Consider the following 14,848-nt stretch of genomic DNA (forward strand, 5'->3'; position numbering starts at 1 on the left):
GAGGGTTTAAACAACTTCACAAGGTCATACAGCCAACAAATGGTAGAGTCAGACTTCAAACCTGGAAGTACAGCTCTAGAGCCCATGTTCCCACTACTAGGCTGACTGCATCTCACCCTGCCACAGTGCCTGCCGCTGTCTTAGATATATATTTACCAAGCTAAATTTTTTCAGGCAGCAGTCAACATTTTTCTTCTTTACCTTTTATAATTCAGTCAATGATACCAGAGTCATTTTTTCATCTAAAATCAACTCTGGGGACTTCCCTGGTAGTCCAGTGGTTAAGACTCCGTGCTTCCAATGCAGTGGGTGCGGGTTGGAACCCTGTTTGGGGAAGTAAGATCCCACATGCCTCGCAGTGCGGCCAAAAAATTTAAAATATATTAATTAATTAAATCAACTCATATAATATTTGTTACCCAGTATGATAAATTCAGAATCTTATCAACTGGTAATAATTCATGCTATAAACTTTGATTTTTAGTCATTATCTGGGGAAAAAAAGAGTTTAGCAATAACTCTGTATAATATTAACTAAACCACTAGCTTAGCTAGCTGACAACCACAAACATATCTACTCAAGAAATGAGGTCAAATCTCAGCTATTTTTCCTCTGATGATTACTTGATATAACATTAAAGCTGCAACTTGCTCAAGGGTTAGGCACAAGTTGGCAGAATCAGCTTTATTAATGACATTGTAAACAGGGATAAGCATTTTGAAATGTATGCAAAATATCTTTCTGAGCTATGGAGATGGAGTGGTGAAAGACTAGGACTTGAAAGAAACCCTGACTTGAGCATCCGTGGATTTTGGAATCCACAGAGGTCCTGAAGCCAATCCCCCTTGGATAGTGAGGAATGATTTTAGATTTAAATAAGTAGATTCCATACGTCATATTAGCTTAATTGGAAAGCAACTAAGGGCTTGGCTGCTGTGGCTTAGATCTTGAAGGACACCTTGTGTTTGTAAGAAAATAGAAGGACTCATATAAAATGTACATTAGCGTCATCCTAAAATCCTCAAGTGTAATTTTAGGATAAGAAGCCTCAAGTTCTAGAAGTGGACCTCTCTCCACAAAACTGATCTTTATGTAAAACTAGCTTATTGCCCTTTTGATGTAGTCTGGGTGCTTCTTTTCAACATCAGAGGAACCAGAAAGTCCAAGAACTGTTTGCCTCTAAAGCAGTTCTCTTAAGGGAGAGAATTCTCTTTCCCTCCTTTGGCTTATTTTAGAAGAATGAGTTATTTATTTTTGTCACCTAGCTCCTTCTTTTTCTAAGCTCTGACTGTACTTTGTGAATGATCCATGTCTATTCAAAGCTCTTTGCAGCATGAGAGAAAAGTTCTGCCCCGTCCCAGGAACTTCCTGGCCTCCTAAAGCCTTGCCAACAGCCAGACTACAGAGTTGGGTATGTAGGGTTCCCTGGGTCCTTGTCACTCAAAGAAGGATCTATGGACCAGCAACACTGGCATCACCTGGGAGGTTGTTAGAAATGCAGAATCTCAGGCCTGAATCAGAATCTGGCTTTTAAAAACCTCCCTGCGTGATTTGTATGAGCTGTCCTGCCTGCTCTTGTGTGAACACCTGTTGCTTCTCTCTGATCTAGAAGTAAGGCTGAGACCACTGTACCCCAGCCCAAAGTAAAAACCTTAGGTTTAAAACAAGAAGTCTTCAGTTATTTGGGGACGTAACTTCATTAATCTTGTCTGATAGTTGTTAAACTTAGATTGGAAAAAACTTTAGAGGTCATCAAGTTTAACCATCATCATTGCTGTGAATTTCAGTATCATGATCAATTTTTGTAAAAAGGCTAAATTTTTGTTCAGGATATTCTGTTCTAGAAGATAAAAGCATATGATATACCATAGAAAGGCAGCCAGAAGAATGGGAGAAATTTATATATTTAAAAAAAAAAGAAGCTCTTGGTGATTGAAGGAATACATTTCAGTAATCTGGAAAGTTTATTGATGTGAACTCTCTCAGCCATGGTGGTGTCCCCAAAAGAGGTGTTTATCTCTTAAATTCATATTCTAACACCATATGCTTACTTTATATTGGCCCAAACTTACTGTCTTATACAGTTATCATTTTAGTTTAACTTCCCACAAATTCAAGGAATTGCTATTATCTACTAAACTAAAATCTCCATAAATAAAGGGAGGATAAGAGATAAATCTCCCTAATGAAAGAATTCCAAATACTATATGAAGATAAACCTCTCTTCCCTTCCAGGCCGGTCCTAGTGACTCACCTCTAAAGAATAGAGAATGGAAAGGAAAAACACTAACTTTATAGTGGAGAAACCTGGCACATACCACCTTCACCAAGTGGTCAGGGTTAACCTCACCAGTGATAGCATGGGGATATCATTTACCTCCTGATGTAATGTGATGAGAAGGGCACTCGGCATTTGTGGTATGCTTTCCAAAAACACATACATAACCCCCGTCTAATGATGAGGAAAACATAAGACCAAACCAATTTGAGGGACAATCTACAAAATACCCAACCAGTTCTCTTCAAAACTATCATGGTAGCCATAAAAAAGAACAAAATCATGTCATTTGCAGCAAGAAGGATGGACCTAGAGATTGAGTGAAGTAAGTCAGAGAAAGACAAATATGTGATATCGCTTATATATGGAATCTAAAAAAAGGGTACAAATGAACTTATTTACAAAACAGAACTAGAGTCACAGATGTAGAAAATAAACTTATACTTACCAGGGGGTAATGGGGGGGAGGGATAAATTGGGAGATTGGGATTGACATATACACACTACTATATATAAAATAGATAACTAATAAGGACCTATTATATAGCATAGGGAACTCTGCTCAGTACCCTGTAATGGCCTATATGGGAAAAGAATCTAAGAAAGAATGGATATATGTATACGTATAACTGATTCACTTTGCTGTATATCTGAAATGAACACAGCATTGTAAATCAACTATACTCCAATAAAAACTAAAAACAAACAAACTGTCATAGAGCAAAGACTCAGAAACTGTCACAGACCAGAGAAGACCAGAGAAGACACGACAACTAAACATAATGTGGTATCCTGGATGGGATCCTGGAATGGAAAAAGGACATTGGTGGGAAAACTGGTGAAATCTGAATAAAGTCTGGAGTTTCATTAATAGGAATACACAGTGTTAGTTCCTTAGTTATTTTGTTTTTTGGGTTTTTTTTGCGGTACATGGGCCTCTCACTGTTGTGGCCTCTCCCGTTGTGGAGCACAGGCTCTGGACACGCAGGCTCAGCGGCCATGGCTCACGGGCCCAGTTGCTCCGCGGCATGTGGGATCTTCCCGGACCGGGGCACGAACCCGTGTCCCCTGCATCGGCAGGCAGACTCTCAACCACTGCGCCACCAGGGAAGCCCAGTTCCTTAGTTTTGACAAATGTACCATGGTAATGTAAGATGACAGCATTAGGGAGAACTGACACTGGGTGACAGGTATATAGGAACTCTGTACTACCTTTGTAACTTTTCTATAAATCTAAAACCTGTAATGGAAAATAAAAATAAAATGTCCCACAAACTCATGAGAATAGTTTTAACACATTAAAGTAAGATTTCTCTTGATAGTATCTTCTGCAAGTTTAGGGTCAATTAATTCCACAGACATTTATTAAGCGGCAATCACTGTGCTCTGGTACAGGACCTATAGCCCTTGCTCTCCAGAGATCTCACTCTGGTGATAGAGACAGATCTGGAAACAAGCTGTTACAGGCATGTAACAAGTGCTATAAAAGAGGTATTAACAAGGTGCACTGGTACTCAGGGAGGAATTGCTTCACTCTGCCTGTGGAGGCTGGAGACGGCTTTGGACCTGAGAAACAAGGACAACAATGAAACATTACAAGTTGATCTAACCAGATTCAGTGAGGAATTTGTCCTATAGTAGTAAACATTTATTTTAATTGGCTGTGTATGAGAATTTGGGATTACTGGATTTTCCCCGCCATACATTGGTTGTTGACTCAGTAATTTGGCTGCTACAGAGCTGGGCCAGAGAAGTACTCTGTCTCAGGTGGCAGATGCGCTCTCTGGGGAATGTTGATACGCGTCAATGTTCACATGAACAAGATAACTTTCCAGAAAAGGCCACGTGTGGGCTACATATCCTGTCATTTCTAAATCAGGCCTCATTAAACATTCATGCCTCTCAGATCATTTCATTTCCATCTTACGGCTGAATATCTGTGGCTCAGGCCTTACAATCCTCAGTCTTAGTATATAGCTTTGCTTTTAAATTCTGAACAGCCTGGCAGAAATGGAAATTTAGGATTCTTAAGCAAAAATTCAAAATTGGCTCCTACCTGGACCCTAAGCTTGCAAATTCTGAATAATTCTATTTAGGCAGGCCTTTCTTTAGTGAGAACGTGACATGACTGTGGGGGGAGCTTTGCCACTTAAACGATCTTGATGGGGGTGGGGATAAGTGCTTTCTCCTGGGATGTTGCCCAAGCCAATCCGAAAGAGGGGTACAGTAAACTGGCAAATGTTACGTCTCCATTTCCCAGGGCCTAGTTAGAGAAATGCCTTCTGCTGGCAGTGATAATTTGGGGAAATTCCTCACCAGCAACAAGTGAGACAGATGGGAGTGAAACAGCAAGCACAGATCTGAGAGAGCTGGGCAAAGTGCACAACAGACAGACGTGCCTTCCCATGCTAATCCCTGCGTCCTGCCAGATCATCACATGTGTGGACACAGAGGAGCCAGGTGGCCATGGGAGGTGTTCTCCCAGAGCAGGGTTTACAGTTTTCCTGGGGCTGTGAGGGAAAACATCTGGGACAGTAAGAGAGTTCTTTGCAGTATACACAGAATCCTTTTCTTCTAAAGAAAAAATGGACATTTATGGGTTTTTTTCCTGATTATAAATGTAAGAATGGCTCATAGAGAAAACTGCACAAGTTGCTGAAAAGCAGAAAGAAGATTATAAAGAACACCCATTATATCTCTATCCAAGGATAGTAACTATTAAAATTTTAGTGAATTTCTTTCCAGCATTTTACATGCATAGGTATTCATCACAGTTGAGAGCATACTATATGTATAATTTCATATTCTGTTCTTTTCCTCTTAATATCATGACATAGGAATTGCCCTACGTTATTAAAATTCTCTGTAAACATTCTTCTTAGTGGCTGCATGTTTTATCCGATGATGAAATCTATTTACTCTAAATCCTAAAGTTATTCATTCATTTAAGAAATAGTCATTAAATTTTTTTATTTTTTCACTTAAGAGCCCAATGCTGAATGTGTTTTAATTTCCTAACCCATCCGCTAGTTGTTGGCCACTCAATCCCTTTCTTATTTCATAGCTTTTTTTTTTTTTTTTTTTTGAGGATCTAGGCCAGATGTGAAAATAGGGAGTCAGAGTTAAGAAGAAGGTTGAAAAAATAATGGGAGAGGAATTTAGGCTAAATGAATGAGACGAGGGAGAGGGTCCAGTGAAAGCTGCTCTCCCACCACTAAGGCATCCAAGGATATTTCCTGCAAAATCAGGAATTGTTCATGGGCAAAGAAATCTTTGTGGCGCTGACATCATATAACGTAATGATGGTGATTCAGTAACTTCTCCACCATTTCTGGAATTGGCCAAATGCCCTCCTCACTCTTGGGTGCTGACTAGATGTGGCCCACCCCTGGCCAGCACCACCGGTGCTAGCGGCTGTTGGGTTAGGAAAGGGAAGTGCCGACTCCGAGGGAAATGTGAGGCACCTTTTTCAGCAGGGTGAGTGGAGCTATTTTAGCCCCTGCGAAAAGTCTTAAGGGTGGACTCAAGTGGGGATGAATATGTAGTCTATTTCCAGAACCATCCCCATAGGATAGACCCTTGTGGAGCATCCATCCCCTTCCTGATGTTCTCCCCTCTTTGACTGAAGTGCAGGGGCAACAGCTACACCTACGCTAAAATACCTTCTCTTGCCTCTGTAGAGTTCTCAGTAAAACACCTAAGCCATTCCTGTGCTTGTTTAGAGTGCCCATACTTTATGCTTTCCTTTGCTGTGCAAAGCTTTTAAGTTTCATTAGGTCCCATTTGTTTATCCTTGTTTTTATTTTCATTAGTCTAGGAGGTGGATCAGAAAAGATCTTGCTGCGATTTATGTCAGAGAGTGTTCTGCCTATGTTTTCCCCTAAGAGTTTTATAGTATCCGGTCTTAACATTTAGGTCTTTAATCCATTTTGAGTTTATTTTTGTGTATGGTGTTAGAGAATGTTCTAATTTCATTCTTTTACATAAAAATATGGAACGCTTCATGAATTTGCATGTCATCCTCGTGCAGGGGCCATGCTAATCTCTGTATTGTTCCAATTTTAGTATACATGCTGCCGTAGCAAGCATTGGAGTGCTCATACTATGTTCTGGTCTTTCCCTGTCCTTGGCATTCAGCTATAGCTGACCTGTAGAAGTTCAATTTGTCAAAGACTCTACCATGCAATCTTTATAGGTACAGTGTTATCCTAAGAAGGGCAGTTATCTGATAAATAACTCCCAGAAGAAACACTCAGATATCCTGAAGGATAAATGGAAGCATGTGACACAACATGAAGCTTACAGGAGAGTATCTGATATTCAAAGTAGTTGGATTACACATGTACCTTGTGTTGCAATACGTATTTCCCTGAGAATCTGGAGAAAATCAAGAGGTATGAGAGGTAAGGGCACAGGCTTTGAAGTCTGTGCCTGTGTTTGAATTTGCCTCTGTCAGTCACTAGGCAGCTGTTTGACGTTGGGCAATTTATTTAACCTCCCTAAGGCTTAATTTCTTCATCTACATGAGATTTGAGATTATTTTAAGAATACCTCCTCAGGACTTCCCTGGTGGTGCAGTGGTTAAGAATCTGCCTGCCAATGCAGGGGACACATCCCTGGTCTGGGAAGATCCTACATGCCCGGAGCAACTAAGCCCGTGCGCCACAAATACTGAGCTTGCACTCTACAGCCCATGAGCCACAACTACTGAGCCCACGTGCTGCAACTACTGAAGCCTGTGCGCCTACAGCCCGTGCTCCGCAACAAGAGAAGCCACAGCAATAAGAAGCCCGCGTACCGCAACAAAGTGTAGCCCTCCTCGCTGCAACTAGAGGAAGCCTGCGCACAGCAGCGAAGACCCAACGCAGCCAAAAATCAGTCAATCAATAAATAAAATTTAAAAATAAATGAATAAATAAAATTTGTCCTTATTTAAAAAAAAAGAATACTTCCTCATAGATGAGTGAATAAGGTAACATACATGAAGCTCTTAATCTGGCACATTTAAGCACTCAGTAAATAGTAGCTATTATTAAGTAGAGTGGAAGTTATTTTCAAATTAATTCAGTCAACAAATATTAATTGAGCACTGTCAGGGGCAGGGCTGTATGATAGCCCCCCTCCGCTTATACTTTATCTTTCATGTGAACTGAGTTTTTCTCTGTGGGTTCATTGATATTAAAATGATAACTTTATCTTTTTTGAAACAGCAGATTTGTTACATTATCTACTAAGTCCTAAGCAAGTCTCAGAGGCTCCTCCAAAAATAGGAATATTGGTGGTAATGTCTCTTACAAGCCCATTGTTTAATTCTTGATGTGAGCAGTAGTTACTGTTTATTTTTCTGCTCGAAAAGAGAAATTTCCTTAGCTTTCCTTAAGATAAATCACTTAGCTTTGAGGTTAATTTTTGTAACTTTTTAAAGATAAAAGTGTGTGTTTAACCCCAGAGTCCTATGCTATATATTTAAAGAAGTATTTCCCCTTTGCATTTTTAAACAACTATTAATTTGGCCTCACTTGAAAGAATGCTGTTGGTTCCTATAAACAGGCATCAGTTCCACTCTAAATAAAGGTATTTTAATTTTTATCTGTCCTAAGACTGAGGTGACCCCAAGATGACGTACAAATGGCCAATACGCACATGTAAAGACGATCAACATCATTAGTCACTGGGGCAATGCAAATTAAAACCACAGTGAGACACCATGTCACACCCACTAGGATGGATATGATCAAAAACAATGGACTTACAAGTGTTGATGAGGATGTGAAGAAACTGGAACCCTCACACATTGCTGGTGGGAATGTAAAACTCGTACAGCCACTTTGGAAAACAGTTTGCCAGTTCCTCAGAATGTTAACCATGGAGTTAACATACGATACAGTGATTCTGCTCCTAGATATACATCCATGATCAATGAAAAATACATTCACAAAAAAACTTGTACGTAAATGTTCATAAAAGCATTATTCATAATAGCCCAAAATGAAAACTATACACGTCCATCAACTGATGAATAGATAAATATAATGTGGTACTGAACCAACTTTAGCCACTGGGGACAGACACCAAAAACAACGGGAATTACGAACCTGCAGCCTGCAAAAAGGAGACCCCAAACACAGTAAGATAAGCAAAATGAGAAGACAGAAAAACACACAGCAGATGAAGGAGCAAGATAAAAACCCACCAGACCTAACAAATGAAGAGGAAATAGGCAGTCTACCTGAAAAAGAATTCAGAGTAATGATAGTAAAGATGATCCAAAATATTGGAAATAGAATAGACAAAATGCAAGAAACATTTAACAAGGACCTAGAAGAACTAAAGATGAAACAAGCAACGATGAACAACACAATAAATGAAATTAAAAATACTCTAGATGGGATCAATAGCAGAATAACTGAGGCAGAAGAACGGATAAATGACCTGGAAGATAAAATAGTGGAAATAACTGCTGCAGAGAAGAATAAAGAAAAAAGAATGAAAAGAACTGAGGACAGTCTCAGAGACATCTGGGACAACATTAAACACAGCAACATTCGAATTATAGGGGTTCCAGAAGAAGAAGAGAAAAAGAAAGGGACTGAGAAAATATTTGAAGAGATTATAGTTGAAAACTTCCCTAATATGGGAAAGGAAATAGTTAATCAAGTCCAGAAGCACAGAGTGTCCCATACAGGATAAATCCAAGGAGAAATACACCAAGACACATATTAATCAAACTGTCAAAAATTAAATACAAAGGAAAAATATTAAAAGCAGCAAGGGAAAAACAACAAATAACACACAAGGGAATTCCCATAAGGTTAACAGCTGATCTTTCAGCAGAAACTCTGCAAGCCAGAAGGGACTGGCAGGATATATTTAAAGTGATGAAGGAGAAAAACCTGCAACCAAGATTACTCTACCCAGCAAGGATCTCATTCAGATTTGATGGAGAAATTAAAACCTTTACAGACAAGCAAAAGCTGAGAGAGTTCAGCACCACCAAACCAGCTTTACAACAAATGCTAAAGGAACTTCTCTAGGCAAGAAACACAAGAGAAGGAAAAGACCTACAATAACGAACCCAAAACAATTAAGAAAATGGGAATAGGAACATACATATCGATAATTACCTTAAATGTAAATGGACTAAATGCTCCCACCAAAAGACAAGATTGGCTGAATGGATACAAAAACAAGACCCATGTATATGCTGTCTACAAGAGACCCACTTCAGACCTAGAGACACATACAGACTGAAAGTAAGGGGTTGGAAAAAGATATTCCATGCAAATGGAAACCAAAAGACAGCTGGAGTAGCAATTCTCATATCAGACAAAATAGACTTTTTTTTTTTTTTTTGCGGTACATGGGCCTCTCACTGTTGTGGCCTCTCCCGTTGCGGAGCAACAGGCTCTGGACACGCAGCCTCAGTGGCCATGGCTCATGGGCGCAGCCGCTCTGCGGCATGTGGGATCCTCCCAGACCGGGGCACGAACCTGTGTCTCCTGCATCGGCAGGCGGACTCTCAACCACTGCGCCACCAGGGAAGCCCCCAAATAGACTTTTAAATAAAGACTATTAGAAGAGACAAAGAAGGACACTACATAATGATCAAGGGATCGATCCAAGAAGAACATATAACAATTGTAAATATTTATGCACCCAACATAGGAGCACCTCAATACATAGGGCAAATACCAAAAGCCATAAAAGGGGAAATTGACAGTAACACATTCATAGTAGGGGACTTTAACACCCCACTTTCACCAATGGACAGATCATCCAAAATGAAAATAAATAAGGAAACACAAGCTTTAAATGATACATTAAACAAGATGTACTTAAGTGATATTTATAGGACATTCCATCCAAAAACAACAGAATACACTTTTTCTCAAGTGTTCATGGAACATTCTCTAGGATAGATCATATCTTGGGTCACAAATCAAGCCTTGGTAAATTTAAGAAAATTGAAATTGCATCAAGTATCTTTTTCGACCACAATGCTATGAGACAATTACAGGAAAAGATCTGTAAAAAATACAAACACATGGAGGCTAAACAATACACTACTTAATAACGAAGTGATCACTGAAGAAATCAAAGAGGAAATAAAAAATACCAAAAAACAAATGACAATGGAGACATGATGACCCAAAACCTATGGGATGCAGCAAAAGCTGTTCTAAGAGGGAAGTTTATAGCAATACCATCCTACCTTAAGAAACAGGAAACATCTCGAATAAACAATCTAACCTTGCACCTAACACAATTAGAGAGAGAAGAACAAAAAAAAACCCAAAGTCAGCAGAAGGAAAGAAATCATAAAAATCAGATCAGAAATAAATGAGAAAGAAATGAAGGAAACGATAGCAAAGATCAATAAAACTAAAAGATGGTTCTTTGAGAAGATAAACAAAATTGATAAACCATTAGCCAGACTCATCAAGAAAAAAAGGGAGAAGACTCAAATTAATAGAATTAGAAATGAAAAAGGAGAAGTAACAACTGACACTGAAGAAATACAAAAGATCATGAGAGATTACTACAAGCAACTCTATTCCAACAAAATGGACAACCTGGAAGAAATGGACAAATTCTTAGAAATGCACAACTTGCCAAGACTGAATCAGGAAGAAATAGAAAATATGAACAGACCAATCACAAGCACTGAAATTGAAACTGTGATTAAAAATCTTCCAACAGACAAAAGCCCAGGACCAGATGGCTTCACAGGCGAATTCTATCAAACATTTAGAGAAGAGCTAACACCTATCCTTCTCAAACTCTTCCAAAATATAGCAGAGGGAGGAACACTCCCAAACTCATTCTACGAGGCCACCATCACCCTGATACCAAAACCAGCCAAGGATGTCACAAAGTAAAAAAACTACAGGCCAATATCACTGATGAACATAGATGCAAAAATCCTCAACAAAATACTAGCAAACAGAATCCAACAGCACATTAAAAGGATCATACACCATGATCAAGTGGGGTTTATTCCAGGAATGCAGGGATTCTTCAATATACGTAAATCAATCAACGTGATACACCTTATTAACAAATTGAAGGAGAAAAACCATATGATCATCTCAATAGATGCAGAGAAAGCTTTTGACAAAATTCAGCACCCATTTATGATAAAAACCCTGCAGAAAGTAGGCATAGAGGGAACTTTCCTCAACATAATAAAGGCCATATATGACAAACCCACAGCCAACATCGTCCTCAATGGTGAAAAACTGAAAGCATTTCCACTAAGACCAGGAACAAGACAAGGTTGCCCACTCTCACCGCCCTTATTCAACATAGTTTTGGAAGTTTTAGCCACAGCAATCAGAGAAGAAAAGGAAATAAAAGGAATTCAAATCAGAAAAGAAGAAATAAAGCTGTCACTGTTTGCAGATGACATGATACTATACATAGAGAATCCTAAAGATGCTACCAGAAAACTACTAGAGCTAATCAATGAATTTGGTAAAGTAGCAGGATACAAAATTAATGCACAGAAATCTCTGGCATTCCTATACACTAATGATGAAAAATCTGAAAGTGAAATCAAGAAAACACTCCCATTTACCACTGCAACAAAAAGAATAAAATACCTAGGAATAAACCTACCTAAGGAGACAAAAGACCTGTATGCAGAAAATTATAAGACACTGATGAAAGAAATTAAAGATGATACAAATAGATGGAGAGATATACCATGTTCTTGGATTGGAAGAATCAACATTGTGAAAATGACTCTACTACCCAAAGCAATATACAGATTCAATGCAATCCCTAACAAACTACCACTGGCATTTTTCACAGAACTAGAACAAAAAATTTCACAATTTGTATGGAAACACAAAAGACCCCGAATAGCCAAAGCAATCTTGAGAACGAAAAATGGAGCTGGAGGAATCAGGCTCCCTGACTTCAGACTATACTACAAAGCTACAGTTATCAAGACAGTATGGTACTGGCACAAAAACAGAAAGATAGATCAATGGAACAAGATAGAAAGCCCAGAGATAAACCCATGCACATATGGTCACCTTATCTTTGATAAAGGAGGCAGGAATGTACGGTGGAGAAAGGACAGCCTGTTCAATAAGTGGTGCTGGGAAAACTGGACAGGTACATGTAAAAGTATGAGATTAGATCACTCCCTAACACCATACACAAAAATAAGCTCAAAATGGATTAAAGACCTAAATGTAAGGCCAGAAACTATCAAACTCTTAGAGGAAAACATAGGCAGCGCACTCTATGACATAAATCACAGCAAGATCCTTTTTGACCCACCTCCTAGAGAAATGGAAATAAAAACAAAAAAAACAAATGGGACCCAATGAAACTTAAAAGCTTTTGCACAGCAAAGGAAACCATAAACAAGATCAAAAGACAACTCTCAGGGCTTCCCTGGTGGCGCAGTGGTTGAGAGTCCGCCTGATCATGCAGGGGACATGCGTTCGTGTCCAGGTCCGGGAAGATCCCACATGCTGCGGAGCGGCTGGGCCCGTGAACCATGGCCGCTGAGCCTGCACGTCCAGAGCCTGTGCTCCACAACTGGAGAGGCCACAACAGTGAGAGGCCCGTGTACCGCAAAAAAAAAAAAAAAAAAAAAAAAAAGACAACCCTCAGAATGGGAGAAAATATTTGCAAATGAAGCAACTGACAAAGGATTAATCTCCAAAATTTATAAGCAGCTCATGCAGCTCAATATGAAAAAAACAAACAACCCTATCCAAAAATGGACAGAAGACCTAAATAGACATTTCTCCAAAGAAGATATACAGACTGCCAACAAACACATGAAAGAATGCTCAACATCGTTAATCATTAGAGAAATGCAAATCAAAACTACAATGAGATATCATCTCACACCTTTCAGAATGGCCATGATCAAAAAATCTACAAACAATAAATGCTGGAGAGGGTGTGGAGAAAAGGGAACCCTCTTGCACTGCTGGTGGGAATGTGAATTGATACAGCCACTATGGAGAACAGTATGGAGGTTCCTTAAAAAACTACAAATAGAACTACCATATGACCCAGTAATCCCACTACTGGGCATATACCCTGAGAAAACCATAATTCAAAAAGAGTCATGTACCAAAATGTTCATTGCAGCTCTATTTACAATAGCCCGGAGATGGAGACAACCTAAGTGTCCATCATCGGATGAATGGATAAAGAAGATGTGGCACATGTATTCAATGGAATATTACTCAGCCATTAAAAGAAACGAAATTGAGCTATTTGTAATGAGGTGGATGGACCTAGAGTCTGTCCTACAGAGTGAAGTAAGTCAGAAAGAGAAAGACAAATACTGTATGCTAACACATATATATGGAATTTAAGGGAAAAAAATGTCATGAATAACCTAGGGGTAAGACAGGAATAGACACAGACCTACTAGAGAACGGACTTGAGGATATGGGGAGGGGGAAGGGTAAGCTGTGACAAAGCGAGAGAGAGGCATGGACATATATACACTACCAAACGTAAAATAGATAGCTAGTGGGAAGCAGCCGCATAGCACAGGGAGATCAGCTTGGTGCTTTGTAACCGCCTGGAGGGGTGGGATAGGGAGGGTGGGAGGGAGGGAGTTGCAAGAGGGAAGAGATATGGGAACATATGTATATGTATAACTGATTCACTTTGTTATAAAGCAGAAACTAACACATCATTGTAAAGCAATTGTACTCTAATAAAGGTGTAGAAAAAAAAGAACCCATCTGAAAAAAAAATGACAGCTCTTAATTACTTATTAAAAATAAGTAATTACATATATTGTAGGCACAGACATGAAATACTCTCTGTCCCCTCTCCTTCTAACAATATAAATGTTAAACCGAGTTCTCTAGTTTTGCACAAATCTGCAGCAATTAAAACTTTGCACTGTTTGGGAGCTACTTTTCTAAGAAATGTATCTTTATCAAATTGAAACAAAATTTAAATACATGAGATAGAAGGGAAAAAATTCCCTGTAGTCCTCCCTCATTTCTGGCCCACATTTACCTTTTTTTTTTTTTTTTTTTTTTTTTTTTTTGCGGTACGCGGGCCTCTCACTGCTGTGGCCTCTCCCGTTGCGGAGCACAGGCTCCGGACGCGCAGGCTCAGCGGCCATGGCTCACGGGCCCAGCCACTCCGCGGCACGTGGGATCTTCCCGGACCGGGGCACGAACCCGTGTCCCCTGCATCGGCAGGCGGACTCTCAACCACTGCGCCACCAGGGAAGCCCCTGGCCCACATTTATCTCTATTTTCATGACTGAGTTTCTCAAGCCAGGGACACATGGCCGAAGACTATGAAACGACAAGTATTCCGAAGAACACGTAACAGGCTAGTGGGTGGACCACGCAGCACCCTGGGGAGCGGATGACCGGAGTTCCAGACTTGGTCCCCTCCAGGCTCCATCCCGGTGTTGCCCTAAGAAGCCACCTAAACTTGAGGTGGTTTCGTTCACTGCAAAATGAGGGGAGTGGATCAGTGCACAGAGATGAATTTAAACGTGAGACTCTACTCACGCTTTGCATATTTAAATCCATAAATGTAAATTTAAAACCATACATGTATAT

The 14,848-nt window shown here is 39.7% G+C and overlaps 1 protein-coding gene and 1 non-coding gene across 2 annotated transcripts in view; both read right to left on the reverse strand.

Annotated features, from left to right (window-relative positions):
* SLC28A2 (solute carrier family 28 member 2) overlaps positions 1-14,848 on the reverse strand; it is a 221,766-nt gene that overhangs the window by 4,631 nt on the left and 202,287 nt on the right. The window lies entirely within an intron of this gene.
* Positions 6,265-6,368, reverse strand: LOC117197228 (U6 spliceosomal RNA). Its single transcript, XR_004477764.1, has one exon. It is a non-coding gene; the product is annotated as a U6 spliceosomal RNA (small nuclear RNA).

This window comes from Orcinus orca, chromosome 2 (assembly GCF_937001465.1).
Source record: "Orcinus orca chromosome 2, mOrcOrc1.1, whole genome shotgun sequence".
NCBI lineage: Eukaryota > Metazoa > Chordata > Mammalia > Artiodactyla > Delphinidae > Orcinus > Orcinus orca.